At 38.8% G+C, this 16540-nt stretch overlaps 1 long non-coding RNA gene across 1 annotated transcript; it reads right to left on the bottom strand.

Annotated features, from left to right (window-relative positions):
- Positions 1 to 2150: 2150 nt before the first annotated feature.
- On the bottom strand, positions 2151 to 7143 carry LOC133129625 (uncharacterized). The gene is made up of 3 exons (XR_009708831.1): positions 6843 to 7143; positions 4359 to 4485; positions 2151 to 4163 (listed from the first exon to the last, which is right to left on the bottom strand). It is a non-coding gene; the product is annotated as an uncharacterized LOC133129625 (long non-coding RNA).
- Positions 7144 to 16540: the final 9397 nt, after the last annotated feature.

Raw genomic sequence — 16540 nt, 5'->3', positions numbered from 1 at the left:
AAAATAAGTCTGATGACGTATTCATTGCAGTTTGCTTTCGACAGTCATTACCTTTTCTGTAATTGATTCCAGCCTATTATCTGTAATTACAGAAACTGATTTTGAGAAAATGTATTAGGTGACACACACTTAACTGTGGACCTTTTTCTTTTCTTTTTTTTTTTTGCAAAAATGTGTGAAGTGGGTTGATATGGAGAGCTAAAGCCGGTGTAATTATGTCAAACCGGGATAAGGGTATTCCCCTGAGATTTGAACACACTGAATAGGTCTCTCGCCTTCAATCTACGTGATCTCCAGAACACCAAAAATAAATTGCTTTTAAAGTAGATTGCTTAAGCCCTATCTCAGAGCAGCTGATGTAGATACGTTTCTGTAGGGCCGGTATTTAAGCAAGTGGATCGGTGGTTTGGATAGCATGCCACCATTAAAATCGAAATAATACTACTTGCCCTCTCTTAAGAGTGAAACTAATGCATATAGATAGACTTTGATTTATGCTAAATGTTTTTAAAATGAAATAATACAATTTCAGAGATGATATCAAGGATGTTGTTATAAGAGCTGTAGAGGCCTACCATCGTCATGGTTACTAGGCCCTGCACCTTAGGATATAGTGCTAATGTCTCTGCCTTTGTTTTTAGTGGAGGCTCCTGCTAGCGGAAATGCACCAGGCTAATCCGCCGAATTTCCCATCGATTGGCAGAGCTTATTTGTGGAGGTCTCCTTCTTCTCCCGCAGGAGGTTGAGGGTATAGTCAGGGGGACAAAAACATGAATTAATTAACAGGTAAACTGAGCCCTTCTACGGGGGAGCCTCTTAAGAAACCTGGGACCCGTTAAGCCAAGAAATTGGGCCCTAATTCAGGTTCCTCTGCTTTTTGCAAGAATTGACTAAAATGTAGAAATATATAAGTTTACCATAATCATCTGCAGGAAATCAGATCATTGGCGACCATTGATTTTTTTCTTCATAAAACATGAAGATATTAATTATTAACTAATATTCTAAGACGATTTTGCCACTTCCAAAAGCAAAATGTCTGACTTGGTTTGCAGACAGGCAGTTTAATTTAATGTATGTGGCCTGTGAATTTGCTCTTGCTTTAGAATGCATAGAATAAGTGCTTCATTGCGCTGAACAACATTAATTCAGTATCTTCAAAGACTGCACATGCCTGCAGTGGGCCAGGTAAATTAATGCAGTATTTGTACATCAGTAGCATTCCTGCCTACCCAAGATAAAGGCTTCCAGAAACAAAACAAATATTTTCATTGCTAATACTCCCATCACAAACCGCGGTTCAGATTTGGGTGTAATTTAACAAAAATGACCCAAGATCAGTGTACACCTCAGTATATGTGTAATTATATGGTTGTAGGTTTAGTGTGCATCTAAGGTTTGACAACACAGCTATTCTTTTTAACTTACATAAATAATGTTTCATTAATGAAATTATTTTTACCTAAATGATGGACCAAGAAAATGATGCATCGTCACTCCTGTTTATATCACAATCACCTTTTATGACCTCCCACAAACATATGTATTGTTTTGTTTTATATAAAGTTAATTCAGCTCTTCAGTTCATTGCATTTTATACAAGCAAGCTACACCCAGTGAGCACTTTATTAGGTAGACCTGTACACCAGCTTGTTAATGCAAATATTTAATCAGCTAATCATGTGGCAGAAACTAAATGCATACAAGCATGCAGATGCGGTCAAGAGGTTCAGCTGTTGTTCAGATCAAATGTCAGAATTGGGGAAGAAATGTGATCTAAGTGACTTTGACCGTGGAATAATTGTTGGTGCCAGACAGGTTGGTTTGAGTATCTCAGAAACTGCTTATCTTGTGTGATTTTCATGTGCATCAGTCTCTCGCGTTTACAGAGAATGGTGCAAAAAACAAAAAACATCCAGTGAGCAGCAGTTCTGCAGGCAAAAAAGAAGGGCCAGACTGGTCGAAGCTGACAGGAAGGTGACAGTAACGCAAATAACCACACAACCATTACAGTGGTATGCAGAAGAGCTTCCCTGAACACACAACACGTCAAACCTCTAAGCAGATAGGCTACAGCAGCAGAACACCAATACATCTAAAAAATAAGTCTAATAAATACCTAATAAAGTGCTCACAAGTGCTTACATAGCTTGGCTTCAGAATTATTTTATTTCAGAAGACAACTGATATGTATGATTACAACAAAAAGCATTAGCGTGGCAAATAAGTCAACATATAAGATGAGCAATTTGTAGTAATAGTAATCATAACAATAATAATAATAGTAATAATAATATATTTAAAAAATAAAAAATAGAGGCAACCATTTTGTTCACAATTGTGGAATATCATTGCCAAATAATGAATATGACACTAATACTACACATTCATATTTTTATTATTGTAATGTATATTTCTGTGCACATTTATTCATGTACATTTCATGTTAATTATTTGTATTATCTCAGACTGAGTTATTATAGACACTACAATATTAGACATCAAAACATACTGCTAAAATATACCACTGCCTTCAGTTTCTTTGCCTAATGATCTCACAGTTTTCAGAAAAAAACAAAATAATAATAAACAGTCATCTGTAACAATGCTGTAAATACCAGATGTATGATACATTTGGGGTGGAAATTTGACAGTGACCCAGAAGTGAACTAGAGGATCATCCAGGTCATCCAACTATCAGACTAAGATTACCTCAGCAGGGGCCTGATGTAGTGGTTCATTCACAGAAACAGTCTGGTGTTGTACACACACTGGTTATTCTGATATTCTGTTTAATTCAGTGTCAGGCTCTGATTATCAGTGGGAGAGATTCCCCTAGTGGTGAAATATGATGATGATCAAAACATTGGTTCCATCAGGGAAAATTCTGACAATAATTATTTGTTTAAAAAGTATAAAAATACATGTAAATGTATAAAAATGTAATTTCATGAATTGGCTACCCAGAATTGTTTATGCAACAGAAAACACTGTTACAGGGTTTAGGAATTATTTTGCGATTCAGTAGTTCTGGGAGAGATGTGACCGAACAATAATAGCATGACTGCAAAATGAAAACAAGTCATTGTAAATTCTTTATTGATTTTCACAAATTTAAATATGCGTGTGCGTGAGCATACGCGCGTGTACGTAAAGAGGTATGTAGAGAGACAGACACAGAGAGAGTGCGAGCATTTGTGTAGTTAATATGGGTAAGTGCTGACTATCTTCCTAGCATGTGTGTTTTTGTCATTCCATTGTATGTCATGCTTTTTATCATGTTAATACAGGGTGCGTGAAAATAAATTGTGGCATTACTCTGTTTCAGCTATTGTACCTCCCGCTTTTTCTCTCCATGTCTGTTTGTATAAACACACTATCCACTCACTGCATGAAGAAACATATTGCCCCATGGCCCTGGTGGCTTAACTGTGTCCTTTGAGCCGAACGCTGGCCGATAAATGCAATTTTAAAATCGATCTGCTTAAAATAAGGTTGAAGTCTGTGTTAGTCAGCAGAGCCGATAAGGAATAATGGAGGCATTCCTTGCAGCAAGCTGATCTATATAACATGCACAATGCCACACATGCATATGAGGGTGTATCTCAACCACAAACAGAGAGAAGCAAAATAGAACATTTCAATGACACCACATTGGCAGCAGGGTTAACAGAATTATAAAACAGTGCAGCAAAAAAATAGCAATATTCTCAAAGGGGAAAAAAATCAGCTTTGAAATACAGAGCTATGAAAAAACATGATGACCGATGTTACCATGGCTAGCTCTCTGCTTGACAGTACAGTAATCACAGAAAATAGGAAGAGGTAATATGTCAGGTTGTTTGATGAATAGACCTCTATGTGTGTTTCGGAGTTTCTCTGCGTTACTAGCCGCAGTATAAAGCAATCAGGCAGGTGGGCACTTTAAAGATCATTGGATTTAAGTCGACGACGCTGCAGGAATGACTCTCCTCGACTACGCGTATTCTTAAGCAATAACAACGCGATCCGTATTATCCACCCAAGAATACCCGTCACCGAAAAGAGTCTTACGGCGGAAAGCCAGGCAGATAGTTCACAATCCACAATCTTTTTGTCAAGAGAGCATTTTTAATTGATTGAAGATGCCTTGCATCACAAGGCAAGGCCCCACCAGTGGTTGTCTGCAAACAGAAATTAACAAGAGTGCATATCTGCATAAAGTAAAGTCTTCAAAGCACAAAAACCTATTCTAAAACCTATTCTAGTGAGCTTATTTTATTCTCTTCTATCTGTTGCTGTGTTTGAAATAATATGTGAAGAATTGAGCAGGATGCAAGATTTAGGATGTAGTTCCTGACTGAGTGGGGGGCCCTTACCTGGACCATGGGGCACTCTCACTCCTGTCACTGGAAACTCCATCCCCCACAATCCCTTTCACTCCCAGTGCTCAATGACTGAGATTCTCCTATTTCACTGGCAGAATTCCAAGTGTAAAGTTCAGTCCTGAAAGAAAAAAAGGAAACTGTCAAGGCACATGTTGTAAAGTATGGCCTTCCCAGCCTGCCTTAGTATGATCATTGTCTACCCCATTATCAGTCAACTGGCCTCTGAAAAAAATGCAATACAGAAAAATCCATTAGCCGCAGGAGTCAAATTATAGATCATTTGAGAGAGAGAGAGAGAGAGAGAGAGAGAGAGAGAGAGAGAGAGAGAGAGGAACTGTTGAATTGAGGGCTGTTGGAACAGAGGAAAAATGACTGGTATTACAGTATGCGTTACCAGGAGGATGCATTGACTTCCCTTATCAAAATTAAACCAAAAATGCACATTTGAAATGAATGTTGTGTCTTGTGGCAACCCAGTGTTGTGTCCGTCAAGATTCTTTACCAACCACTCGGCAATGTTCCATTTTGTCAATACATAAGCAATTTGATTTCAATGTGTACAATTATTATAATAATTATTATTAACATTCTTCATCCTCTTCTTATTGTTATTATTATTGTTATCATTACTGAAGATGCTACTCTATGGATATATTCCGTCATGTTTGATATTCCTAAATATTAAATGCCCCGCCAAACTAACACTAGATAGAAATGTACACTTTTTGACTGATGTTATTTCCTGAGTCATGACACATGAAATAATATTGTGAAATAATATTTATTTTTACAATAAAATGCATACATAAAAGCGCACACACACAGAAATAATTAGAAATTGGCAGATAAAAGCAAATGAGTGGTATGTCCCACTGACATAAATACAGTACAGCACACACATACACACAGATGCTCTCTCTTTTTCTCTCTCTCATTCTGTCTCCCTCTCGCCCTCTCGCTCACTCTTGCATTTTGACAAAAAGCTTTTTCTTTCTTAAGATTTCATCATCTGTACACCCCCACACCCTGGCATAAGAGCTTAAATCAAACAGTCCGTTTTATACTAGAAAATAAATAAATATGCAAAGTGAATTCTATTTATAATTTTCCAAAGTTACTTTTACTAGATTTGCAATGGAAGGGGAAGATTCAGTTAGAAACTCTACCTCATACATTATTACAAAACCAGCAATCGATAAGACCGAGAATCACTATGGGGAAAAAAACACATAAAGTCAGCCGAGCCAAGCTCATGGCAGTTTTATAGTTTGAGTATATTCCTCAGCTAGCAAAAGAAAAAACAGACATAAAATCTTGTAGATACTGTATGTGTTCCATTAGGCACAGAAGTGCTGCCAGAATAAACAGCCAGAAAAAAATCTAGGAACAAGATCAAACAAAACCAAGATACAAAAATAATCAATGTATCTTACTTAGACAGTGTCAAGAAAACCATGGGTGAAATGATAAGCTCTCCTGAACTCAGAACCAATCTGATCCCAATTCAGCCCTGAGATGCTGGTGCCACTGTAGCAGCAGTGGGGAACCAGGAGCACACAAAAAAAAAGCCCCAGTGCATCACCACTAAAACGCACTGAGGGACTCAGCACCGCATCATTTCCCTCTGAGAACACAGCCTCCAAGCACAGAATAAAAAAGCAGCCCGATGTATCCTAGCGTATTGGCAGGGGAAAAAAACCCAAAAAGGAACGAGCCCTGCAAACAATACCACAACCGTGATTGAGACTTACTTTGGATTTGTGCAGCAACTTTCTCTCCCCATGTTCCAGATTCTAATGTATTAGTGCATCCCCGGCATAACCGGAATATTCCGGGCTTTAACCAGCAAAGTTCCTCAAGACTCACTCATCTTCATTTGGTTTCTAATTACCTTGGATTTCTTTTTTGCCTCCTGTTTGTATCAGTCCATATGCTCCGCGCTGGTGAATAGATAGCGAAATAACGCACAGGGACGATGAAAGAGAGCGAGAAGAATAAGGAAGGAAAGAAAAGAACGGGAGAGAGTCGAAGAATAAGAGTGTCAAGAGGAGAAGAGACAAGAAAATGAGAAGGAAGGAAGAGTAGAAAAATCTCTCTCGTCGCTATCTCTGATTGTGTATTCTCTTCCTTGTTCCTCTCCCTTCTGATTATGAAAGCTCATCGGCATGTTATTCCACCGGCAAGCTCACAACTCGTAAAAAAAAAAACCTGTGATTGCCATTTAATTGCTGGAATCCCATGAATATGTTAATGCTGTGCAGTTGTCAAATCCCCCAAAAATGAACAGTGAAGCGACACCCCCAAACACACACATGCACAATAAGTCATAGATAGTGACAAAATAATAAAAAGAAATTCAGCAGCTCAGCAAAGAGAGGACACATTTTTATCATATTGCTTCATATTTGTTCACAATGTAAAAGCAATAGATGCCACCAAAAAAAAAAAAATCCATTTTCTATTGAAGAAGCTTACCATCTCAATCCTCCTCTGAAGGAAGCCTCCTGCTGTGCGGAAAGCCAGGGTGTCGTCTGATGTTTAACTGGGATATGCCTTGGATTATGAGCTTGCCTTTCCTCAGTCCTCAGTTGAATTATATGGGTTACTGTGCTACTGAACCGAGGGAGGGGAGACGCCGGCGTGGTCGGCAGGCGTTACCCACGCTCCCCCCCCCCCAGCGCGGCGGTGCTTCGGACGCGGCTCCAACAGTTTCCCAGCGAGCCGGTAGTCAGGTCCCGAGGTCCGCCGGGCGCGGCCAGGACGGTCACGGAGCCCGCTCGACGGAGGACGGGCGAAAAAAGCCTCGCTCCGAGCCGGCTGTCAGCCGCCGCGGCCGACAAACTTGCGGAGAGAGAGAGACGGAGAGAGAGAGAGAGCCGAGGACCGAGAGAGGTGCGTAGAGAGTGACCCAGGAGAGAGAATGAGTGAGAGGGAGAGAGGGAGAACGAGAGGGAGAGCAAGAGAGAGAGAGAGAGAGAGAGCATTAAATAGCCAGCCACAGGACTGTGACTGCACAGGACTGCCTTTTGCTCTGAGGATGGGAGAGCGTAATTAGATTTGAGCTGTGCAGAGCTACCAAGAGCAGTGAATCGTGGATCCCAGACATCTAATGGTGGATTAATTGAGGAAGATCTGACATGCAGCACGCTTCATAGTCTCTCCATCATGACTTCCCATCGGGAAAGGGCCAGCATCCACTGGGATCATTGTTAATATACAATCACAAAAAAACCCGCTATCATGAAAATGGTTATATGTTCACAGCATCCCTCCCATGATCTCTCACATAATGTTGACTGAAGCTGTTTTTGCTGCTTGTAAAAAATAAAAAAAAATAAAAAAATGCTATTTTCTCTCTGCAGTAAAGACCCCGGTTACCTTTCCTTTAGGGGAGAAAAGGTAAAAATCTGGCACTCTGTTTTCAGAGTGTGTGTTGATAAAGGCCATTTGAGAATCAAGGTGCAGATTTATTTTTCCTTTATCTTTTTTCTTCTATGCTCTGTTGAGTCCTCAGCTTTCATGAGAGACCAAAGAAAAATCTAAACCCACATGATTTCATTCAGACTCATTTAAGGTCATTTTAATGCCAAGAACCCTTTTAACTTTTTGCAACAGGGATGACTTTTGAAGCTGACATTTTCAATTAGGAAGGTCCAAATTGATGTGCGGATCCTTAGATTGTACTTGGCAGAATTGTTGTGTTAGAAAAAAAATGCAGTGAATTATAAAAGATGAATTCCAAAAATGGCACATCATAAAGACCACACTTTGCCTATAGATCACAGAAAAGTGCACCTGTAAGTTGTATTTATTGAGGCCAATTACTTGTTTTCTTCAAAATAATGCATTTAGATGTATATACACAGAACATTGGATTTTGTCTAATTGTATTATTCATAGATTGTTTGAAGCTTCCATTCAACTTCACAGTCACACAGTGCATGTAGGCAGTGCTATATGTAACTACAATTTACATATTACAAGGGCAATCCAAAAACAAAAAAGCAATGCATTATGACAAAGAAATATATGCATGATGAAATGCAGAGAGACATATTTCTTTGAGAGGACTGCTTTATGTTTTTATTACTAAATATATTTTATTTTTATTGTTCCACTTTTACTGTAGCAATATTTGTATGTTCTGCAGAGTCATATTTCAGGAGTGGCATTTTTACTGATGGTATAGCTTTTGCTCAAATAAATCACAGTGTTATTTAATAAAGGATCCTTAAAGCTATGTCTTTATAGTGTCTCATATGAACAAATAAAGGTGGTGTCTTCATTTTAAATAATAATAATCCTTTTAGTTTTTGTATAAATTCTTTATTAAGAATATATTACCTTTAATTCTATAGTGACAAATCATTTTATAGTACCAACATTTAAACAGTGACAATCTATATGATAAATGGAAAATAATGAATTTTTGGGCCTCAAATACAAAGCAGACAAAGGCAACTGAGAGCGTTGCCTTGTCCCTTATACATAGAAATGTACTGCCCCCTATTGGCTAATCTTGATTTCTTCGTTTCTGTTGATGTACAAATTACACTGCTGTTTCATTTATTGCTTCCATCATACCCAATGAAGTGGACTGGTGCAATAAAAAACAAACAGAGGGGATGCCAAAAATACGCAAATCACGCGAATACTCCCGTGTTCGGTCGTGAGTCCAGTTTCCTTTTGGAAGAGGCTGGGCTGGCATCCCACATTACTTCTGCCCCTGTCCCGCCCTCGTCCTCTTCAAAATCTATACAGCATTTATGACACAACGTGCTGCTTTATTTTGGAGATGTCTGAGCATAGCTTGGAGAGTGCGTAAGGTTACATCTCACTTCTTACCAACACCCTTTGTTTGCTCTCACTGAAATAATTGGAATCGACTTTCAGAGTCACCACGACCTGATGTATTAATTGCCGTGGGATTGATTTGAGCGGAAATTGTTCTCATAATTGTGTATCTCCAGATATTCTGAGCGGTTGGCATCTGGGCCGTTTCTGTGGTCACCTGTCACTAATTCTGATTTATTTATTTTTATTTATTTTGCTTTTTTATTTTTTAAACAATCAATTGCATAAACGGTAGTATTTCAAATCAATAGTGCGATGAATACTGAGCAGCCGTTCTGCCCCACTTCAATTAGCGGACTCATGCCGCGACCGCGGTCTGGATGTTTTGAGATTAAAACACGCGAAAATGGGGGAATAGTGGCACTAAAATGTGAATCAAATGCAGATTGCCACTACCAACTCCCTACCAAGATGTCTAAAATACAATGGTGTTTCAGGGAATAGAGCAATTTGCCTTGATTTCTGTGACTTCTCTTGTAGCTTGTATAAATTATGTACCCAGCCTGCTTTTCGCTTCCAGAAGCTGTTTGTGTGTTTTCAAGTAGAATGCAAGTATTCATCAGCACCTGCCTGTTAAACAACTACCTTATGATAATTGCATTATGAACTGGATTTTGAAACAGCTGGGCTATGAAATAAGCAAAAACAGATCTTTTAAATTCATAATTGATGTCACTTAAAAAAACACATGTAGCCTACACGTCGTTTGTAAGTTAAGAGGGTATAAACATGCAATACAGTGGCGAGTGGCAATACAAATGTTTGCATGAGTGCATAAGTGTAGGCTACGTATGAAGTGCATATTAGTGTGTGTGTGTGTGTGGGTGTGTGTGTGTGTGTGTGTGTGTGTGTGTGTTTGCATGTCTGTGTATGTAGCTACACGGGGATTGGTAGATGTGCCTGCTTGTACTTCCATTGAGATCGTATGTATCATTTCATAAATCAAAAGGGCCATAGTTATAAGTCTGCAAGCTCTACACTCTTCACATTAAATGAGGCCTTCTGGCTACCTGATGGAAACGTGTAATGTGTTGTATCTTTCTTCACATATTCACTGGCCATTATATCACATGTATCTGAGAATCGGGGTCATTGAATCGGATGCGCTACCTGGATGACACGTCCATCGGCGAATCAGAGTCCAGGCACCGCGGATTCAAACACTGAAAACACCAACGTCCATTTTAAATCAGGAGAGCAAAAATCAGTTAGCCATGAAATCTTATTCCATGTTATTCCATGTGTGGTTTGGACATGGCCAATGCCTGTATCACTACCCCTCCCCATTTTAAAGAAAACGGGTTTACACTGATTTTTAAGGCATGGCATTTAATATGCGTCATACCCACACAAAAAGCGCAAACAGAAGCTTATTACGGGGTGCGCTATGATAGGCTATGTCAGGAGTGGTTCCAAACAGACCCACATATGAAAATGGAAATGGAAAAATATCAGAACTTCAGTCCTACTTGAATTGTCAAAAACAAAATAACCATTGCAAAATGCTATTAACAGCAGTGCTTTGGAGGGGGGCAGTCAAATATGATGTATTAAAAGCAGAAACATGAGAGACAGAGCAGTATTTTGTTGCACCAAAATCATTCTCCTGTGAATGTGCTTAACCTTGATGTCTACCTCTGATAAAATGTGCACTTACGGTAAGCATTATCTTACCTGTGCCATTATTACCTTAGCTTTTTTGGAATTATTGAGATTTAAAAATGTTTTAACAGAATCTTACCGTTCCAGGTCTTTTGACATGCATATGGATATTGTTCCAAAAATGTAATACATCAACTGTGGATGATAATATATATGCCTACAGTACTGGATGTAGATGTCATGGATTACAAAGAGACACTGGTGGTCTGTATCCCAGCAAGGGAAGTCAACCAGTACACATTCTCAGTTGGGTTTTCTTTCTAAGTGAAGCCAGTTGGAACACAACGTGCTGTAGAACTGACATGGTCTCTGCATCATCACCAGCTCAAGCAAATATTGCCAGATTAGAGGATACCACAGGGAGCAGTCTCTCTCTCTCTCTCTCTCTCTCTCTCTCTCTCTCTCTCTCTCTCTCTCTCTCTCTCTCTCTCTCTCTCTCTCTCTCTCTCTCTCTCTCTCTCACACACACACACACACACACGATTAGGTTAAATGTTAATATGTTCTTATTGCGTTGAATATTGGCAATAATCAAACCATCTAATATGAACATCATTTTGCATTATGAATATCATCAAGCTATTATATGACAACAAAAAGAAAATGCCACCCATTTCAGTTCTCAAAAATTAAAACTTAAAAAAATGTAAGTTACTGCCAAAAGGAATACAGCCTGTATGTCAACTGAAACCAAAAGCTACAGTGAGTTAAAAGAAAGCTGAGGATGGTCTTGGCTGTGAGTGAGGGAACATAGAAAGAGAAAGAGCAGTTTGTGGACACGTTTTCTCACTACCTAGCTCAACTTATTTTGCTTATAGTGCTGCAATTGTATACTCTGTCAATATGTCAAGAAATGTATTAAAGCACATATTTTGCACAAGAAGGTACCTTTGTTTTAGTTTTATTCTGCGTTGAAACTTTCTCGCACATGCTGATTTCAGACAGATCCAACATGCCATTGCGTAGAGGTTGATGAATGTTCTGCAATACTATGCAACCAAAGCAGTCATCAATGGGGAAAAAGTGGATCGTTTTGGACTGGCCAAGTCAGTCCTATAATTTAAATCCAATCCAGCATGTATTTCACTTGCTGAAGAGGAAACTGAAGACAGAAACCCCCGGAAACAAAGATGCCTGGAAAGGCATTTCCAAAGAAGATACAAATCGAAGAAGATTCACACAGTTATTGCTTTTAAATGAATACTATGGAGAGTATGCATACAATGCCTTTTTATTAAGTTATGTGTATCTTATACAAATATTAGCATATTTAATTTCTGGATTACAACATAATATTTTCTGGCTATGGATAACTGATACTTAATGTAAATTTGCCCTTATCTAACCTGTGTTCCAAAGACATTTAATTCATTCCATGTCAGTTTGGATAAAAGCGTCAGCTTAATGAAATAAAGTACTGTAATGTAATATTTCCTGGTTATATTTCTGAGGTATGGAGTTAGAAGTTATACTTTGTTAAGTTTAGCTAATATTAATTTAGTGTCATTTTCTATAATTAGATGGACTTAGCCGAGAACAATGCATGTTATATGAAGAGAACGTTTACAGAGCCATTGATTAGGAGATGACAACCTTACCTGCGCTACAGTATGTTGGCAGCTAAACAACATGTTTGTCATGTTTTGTTACATACAAACTGTTGAATATGCTGCCGATACAATATACAAGTTGTTTTTACTTGTATTATTGATTCAGCTTTTATTTTGTTGTGCTATTTCAGCAGTTTGCAGGGAGCCAGGACTTGTCTTTGATGGGGCGGCCTGTAGCCTAGTGGTTAAGGTGAATGACTGGGACACACAAGGTTTGTAGTTCTAATCCCGGTGTAGCCACAATAAGATCTGCACAGCCGTTGGGCCCTTGAGCAAGGCCCTTATCCCTGCATTGCTCCAGGGGAGGATTGTCTCCTGCTTAGTCTAATCAACTGTACGTCGCTCTGGGTAAGAGCGTCTGCCAAATTCCATTAATGTAATGTACTTAATGTAACGTAATGATGCCTTTCTCATGGACCAGAGCCAGCATGAAGCCCCACCCTCCGCTGCACTGCCAGGGGTACCATGGTGTAGCTGCAGGTATGGTGGAACATGCCCACAGACACGCAGAGAAAATGTTGACCAGAGACCAGAACACTCCATCAGCTGACCGCCTAACTCCTCCCTGGACAATTTTGTGTATTCGAAAGCAAAGCAACCTGGGGATGACAACAGGGAGTACTGGTATTACAGTTAAGGTCATTTCATATTCTGTCAGCATGGTGCCCTTGGGCAGGGAAACCTGGTCGTTGCTGTGTGTGGAGAATCAGGGACTGGTACCTGGACCTGGATTAAAGGAGAATGCCTTTCTTGCAACAATTTATAATTGGTGCAGGCTTTTCAAATAGCTTTTGCGTTGGTTGGCACTTCTGTTCAAAATAGCACATTTTGAACCTCAATATCTCCCCCGTTTCAAAACCAATCTCAATGCCATTTTGCAGGTCTAGTACAATGGCAATGGACTCACCAACTACTGATTTTGTTATTGATGCGTTATGCCATTTCTGGATACCTTCATTTTGTGGGAAATTCAGAAATACACATGCATTTTCAAATTTTATGGCTGTACATTTTATTCAGTTTGAATTGGACCTCAAAATTCTAGTTTTTGACGATGATCTATTTCATTTCCTGTCTTTTGAGGCTTTCAGCAAATGCAAACATTTCACATAAAACATAGGTTTTTATGATAAATACAGTATTTAAACAGCTCATCCCATGCAATGATCAACAGCCGTGAAGTGTAAAGTCTTTACAGCATCACATCTGTCAAACAGATACTTTGTACTTATAAGCAGGAATAATGCTGTTATAAGTACAACTTATGATTGTTTCAATCACTTCTTACAGGAGTTCTTACACAAGACAAATACTGGCCCATTATAAACAGTGGTGGGGCAGCAGGAACTATCAGCCCCCCAATTTGAAGAGGAAAGCTATCTAGTTGGTGGGACAAAGCATACCTTATACTGCTTCTCATGGCTTGGAAACACCTACTCAGCAGAAAACACAGATAATGCTTTTTAGGTAGCTAGCTAGATGACATGCGAGCTGTATCAAATTCAAATTCAGTTCCCCCATTGAGATATGTTCCCCCTGATTGAAATACATGCAGGAAAATGACCTAGAACAGAATGGTAAGATTGCAGAATGGTAATATCGGTTGACTAAGACCAAACACTCCAGGTCCTGTATCAGAGTTCACTTTAGCAACTTTGCTTTGTTAGTAAAGCTGCATAGGTAGTTAGCTAGGTAACATGCATGCTGTATCAAATTATGTTGGGGGACACATCTTGATGTGAGTGCAGAATGGGTGCAAAAGTTTGTTTGGGTAACGTAGCTAGCAGGCTGGATATCTAGAAGTAACATGAAAGTATTTACAGTTCCGAGGGGAAGACCGACAACTCCACATCGCTTTTCATCCTCTATCTGGGCTTCTTGTCTCTGCCACTGCAGCAACTAACTACAAACAGTCACATCCAAGATATCAGATCGCAAACCATCTGGAGCGACGCCCACCACTCCCCCACAAAACGTCCCAAACAGATTTTAGAATAACAAATACAGGTACAAGGACTGCAAATTTGGCAAAGATGAGCAAATATATAGATTACCAGTGCATCATAAATATGCCTTTGTATGGTTAGTTTATAATGGCTTCAAGTCTTTTTATTTATTCTGGAGCCCACTGTATGTATATCCAGTGTTGCACCTATCAATCATGTTGTTGGTTTGAGTTGGGATACCTAGCTGATTTCATTTCTGTATTCATCTTTCTGAACTGACAAAGCAAAATGATTGCATGCCACAAAATATTTATGACCGGTAAGCTCAAACGTGACAGGATCTTTCCGTATTATTTGTGTCTTCTGTCCATAACTTGACCTGAAGATTGACCCCTTGCCTGCAGCAGTAAGCCCTGTTTTTTGGGAGGCTGGAAACGTATGAGAGCTCACTCTCATGAATCAATTTCCCAATTAAACTCTAAAAGGGGAGACAATCTGTGCTGAACAAGAGAAGAAAACTGAGCTGAACGTCACCAATTGCTGGTCGGGAAAGAGTCTCATTATTAAACAAATTCCCATGGGGGATAAGGAGGTAGGAGATATACAGCACGCACATGCTTGGTCTGATATATATTTCTGTAAGCATTGTTTTTTTGTTGTCAAATGACAAATTGGATCACGTCACCAGTTAGTATCCTAGCAAATCATTTCAAATTATATTATGTCAGCAAATCATTTCAAATTTGGAATAACATGTTGATTTATTGTTACTAAACTTACATGTTGGCTCAATAATAAAACACCTCTACCAATGTACTGATATTCTTTGGGTTGTGAGCCACAAAGGTATTTATAAAATCATGTCAAATATACAGGCAGCACATTGGATATTTTGTATGGTGCACTGCATTTATTGCAAATGAAAAATAGACATAACATCTCATGCATGATATTCAACTCATTCAGTTTTTTCTGTCCAAGATCCAGACCATGATTTGTCTCTGTGTATATGTGTCTGTGTGTGTCAATATATACAAAATACAGACTTGATTGTAATTTTTGTATGAAAAACACAGCCCTCATCTTCTCGTAAGTGACATTTTTTTATTAGTGAGCACATATGAAACTGTGTTTGTGTGTTCCACAGAGAAGTAAAAAAGTGATGTCACATTGTCTTAAGTGATTTTATTTTAAGGAGAATGAGTATCATTTCAGCAGTACTATTAGCATTCAGGCACTGATGTGGACTACAGTATGTGAGAGGATAGCGTGATGGGAGTTAATTTCTCTTGCTACTTCATTTACTTCTCAACAACTTTTTTCCAATAGCAGGCAGTCAGTGCTGTGAATGAAGCAAGTTAATTTTACTGTGTCACTATGCAAGTAACTACATTAATAAATCAGAATCTTCATAATTTTCAATTGACCTTTTATTGTGAAAACATTATATAAACTATTTAATGGTTAGCATATACAGTGCAGTCTGTAACATATTTGGACAGTGGTTTGATTTCTGCATTTCTGTTCTTTTGGCTCTGTTCATTTTAAATGGAACAATGAAAATGAGGTTAAAGGTACAATAGGTAAGATTTCTTGTGTTAAAACATTTTTACAAGACCATTGTAAATTCCTTCCCATTGAAAAGGGCTCACTGACATGTTGACTCACCCTCTGCCTGTGTTTATAGTCCTTAAATTCAGGTTTCAAAATATTCAGTTGATGGGCTGGCACTCTGTACCAAAACATCGTATAGCTGTACAATAATTAAAGCTGGCTGGTTGAAAATTTTAATTGCCACAGCCAATGGCGTTTCAACGTCAGCGCGTTCACAGAGAAGGAGTCGAATAAACAGTGTTCTGGTTTTAGTGTATTGTTGCTGCAATTCCTCTCTTGACTGTTAGAAGTCTGAAATTACCTATTGTACCTTTAAAGTGCAAATGGTCACAAATGGTAATTTGAGGGTATTTCCATCCATATCGGGTGATCCTTGTAAGAATCCTTTTTATACACAGTCCCTCCATATTAAGGCACCGAAGGTAATTCAACAGTTAGCTTCTCAGCTGTTTCTGATTAGTCAGGTGTATAGGGAAATAAAGCGGAT

This window comes from Conger conger, chromosome 5 (genome assembly GCF_963514075.1).
Source record: "Conger conger chromosome 5, fConCon1.1, whole genome shotgun sequence".
Lineage (NCBI taxonomy): Eukaryota > Metazoa > Chordata > Actinopteri > Anguilliformes > Congridae > Conger > Conger conger.
Note: the sequence above shows the minus strand (reverse complement) of the source record. Positions and strands in the feature narration are given on the sequence as shown.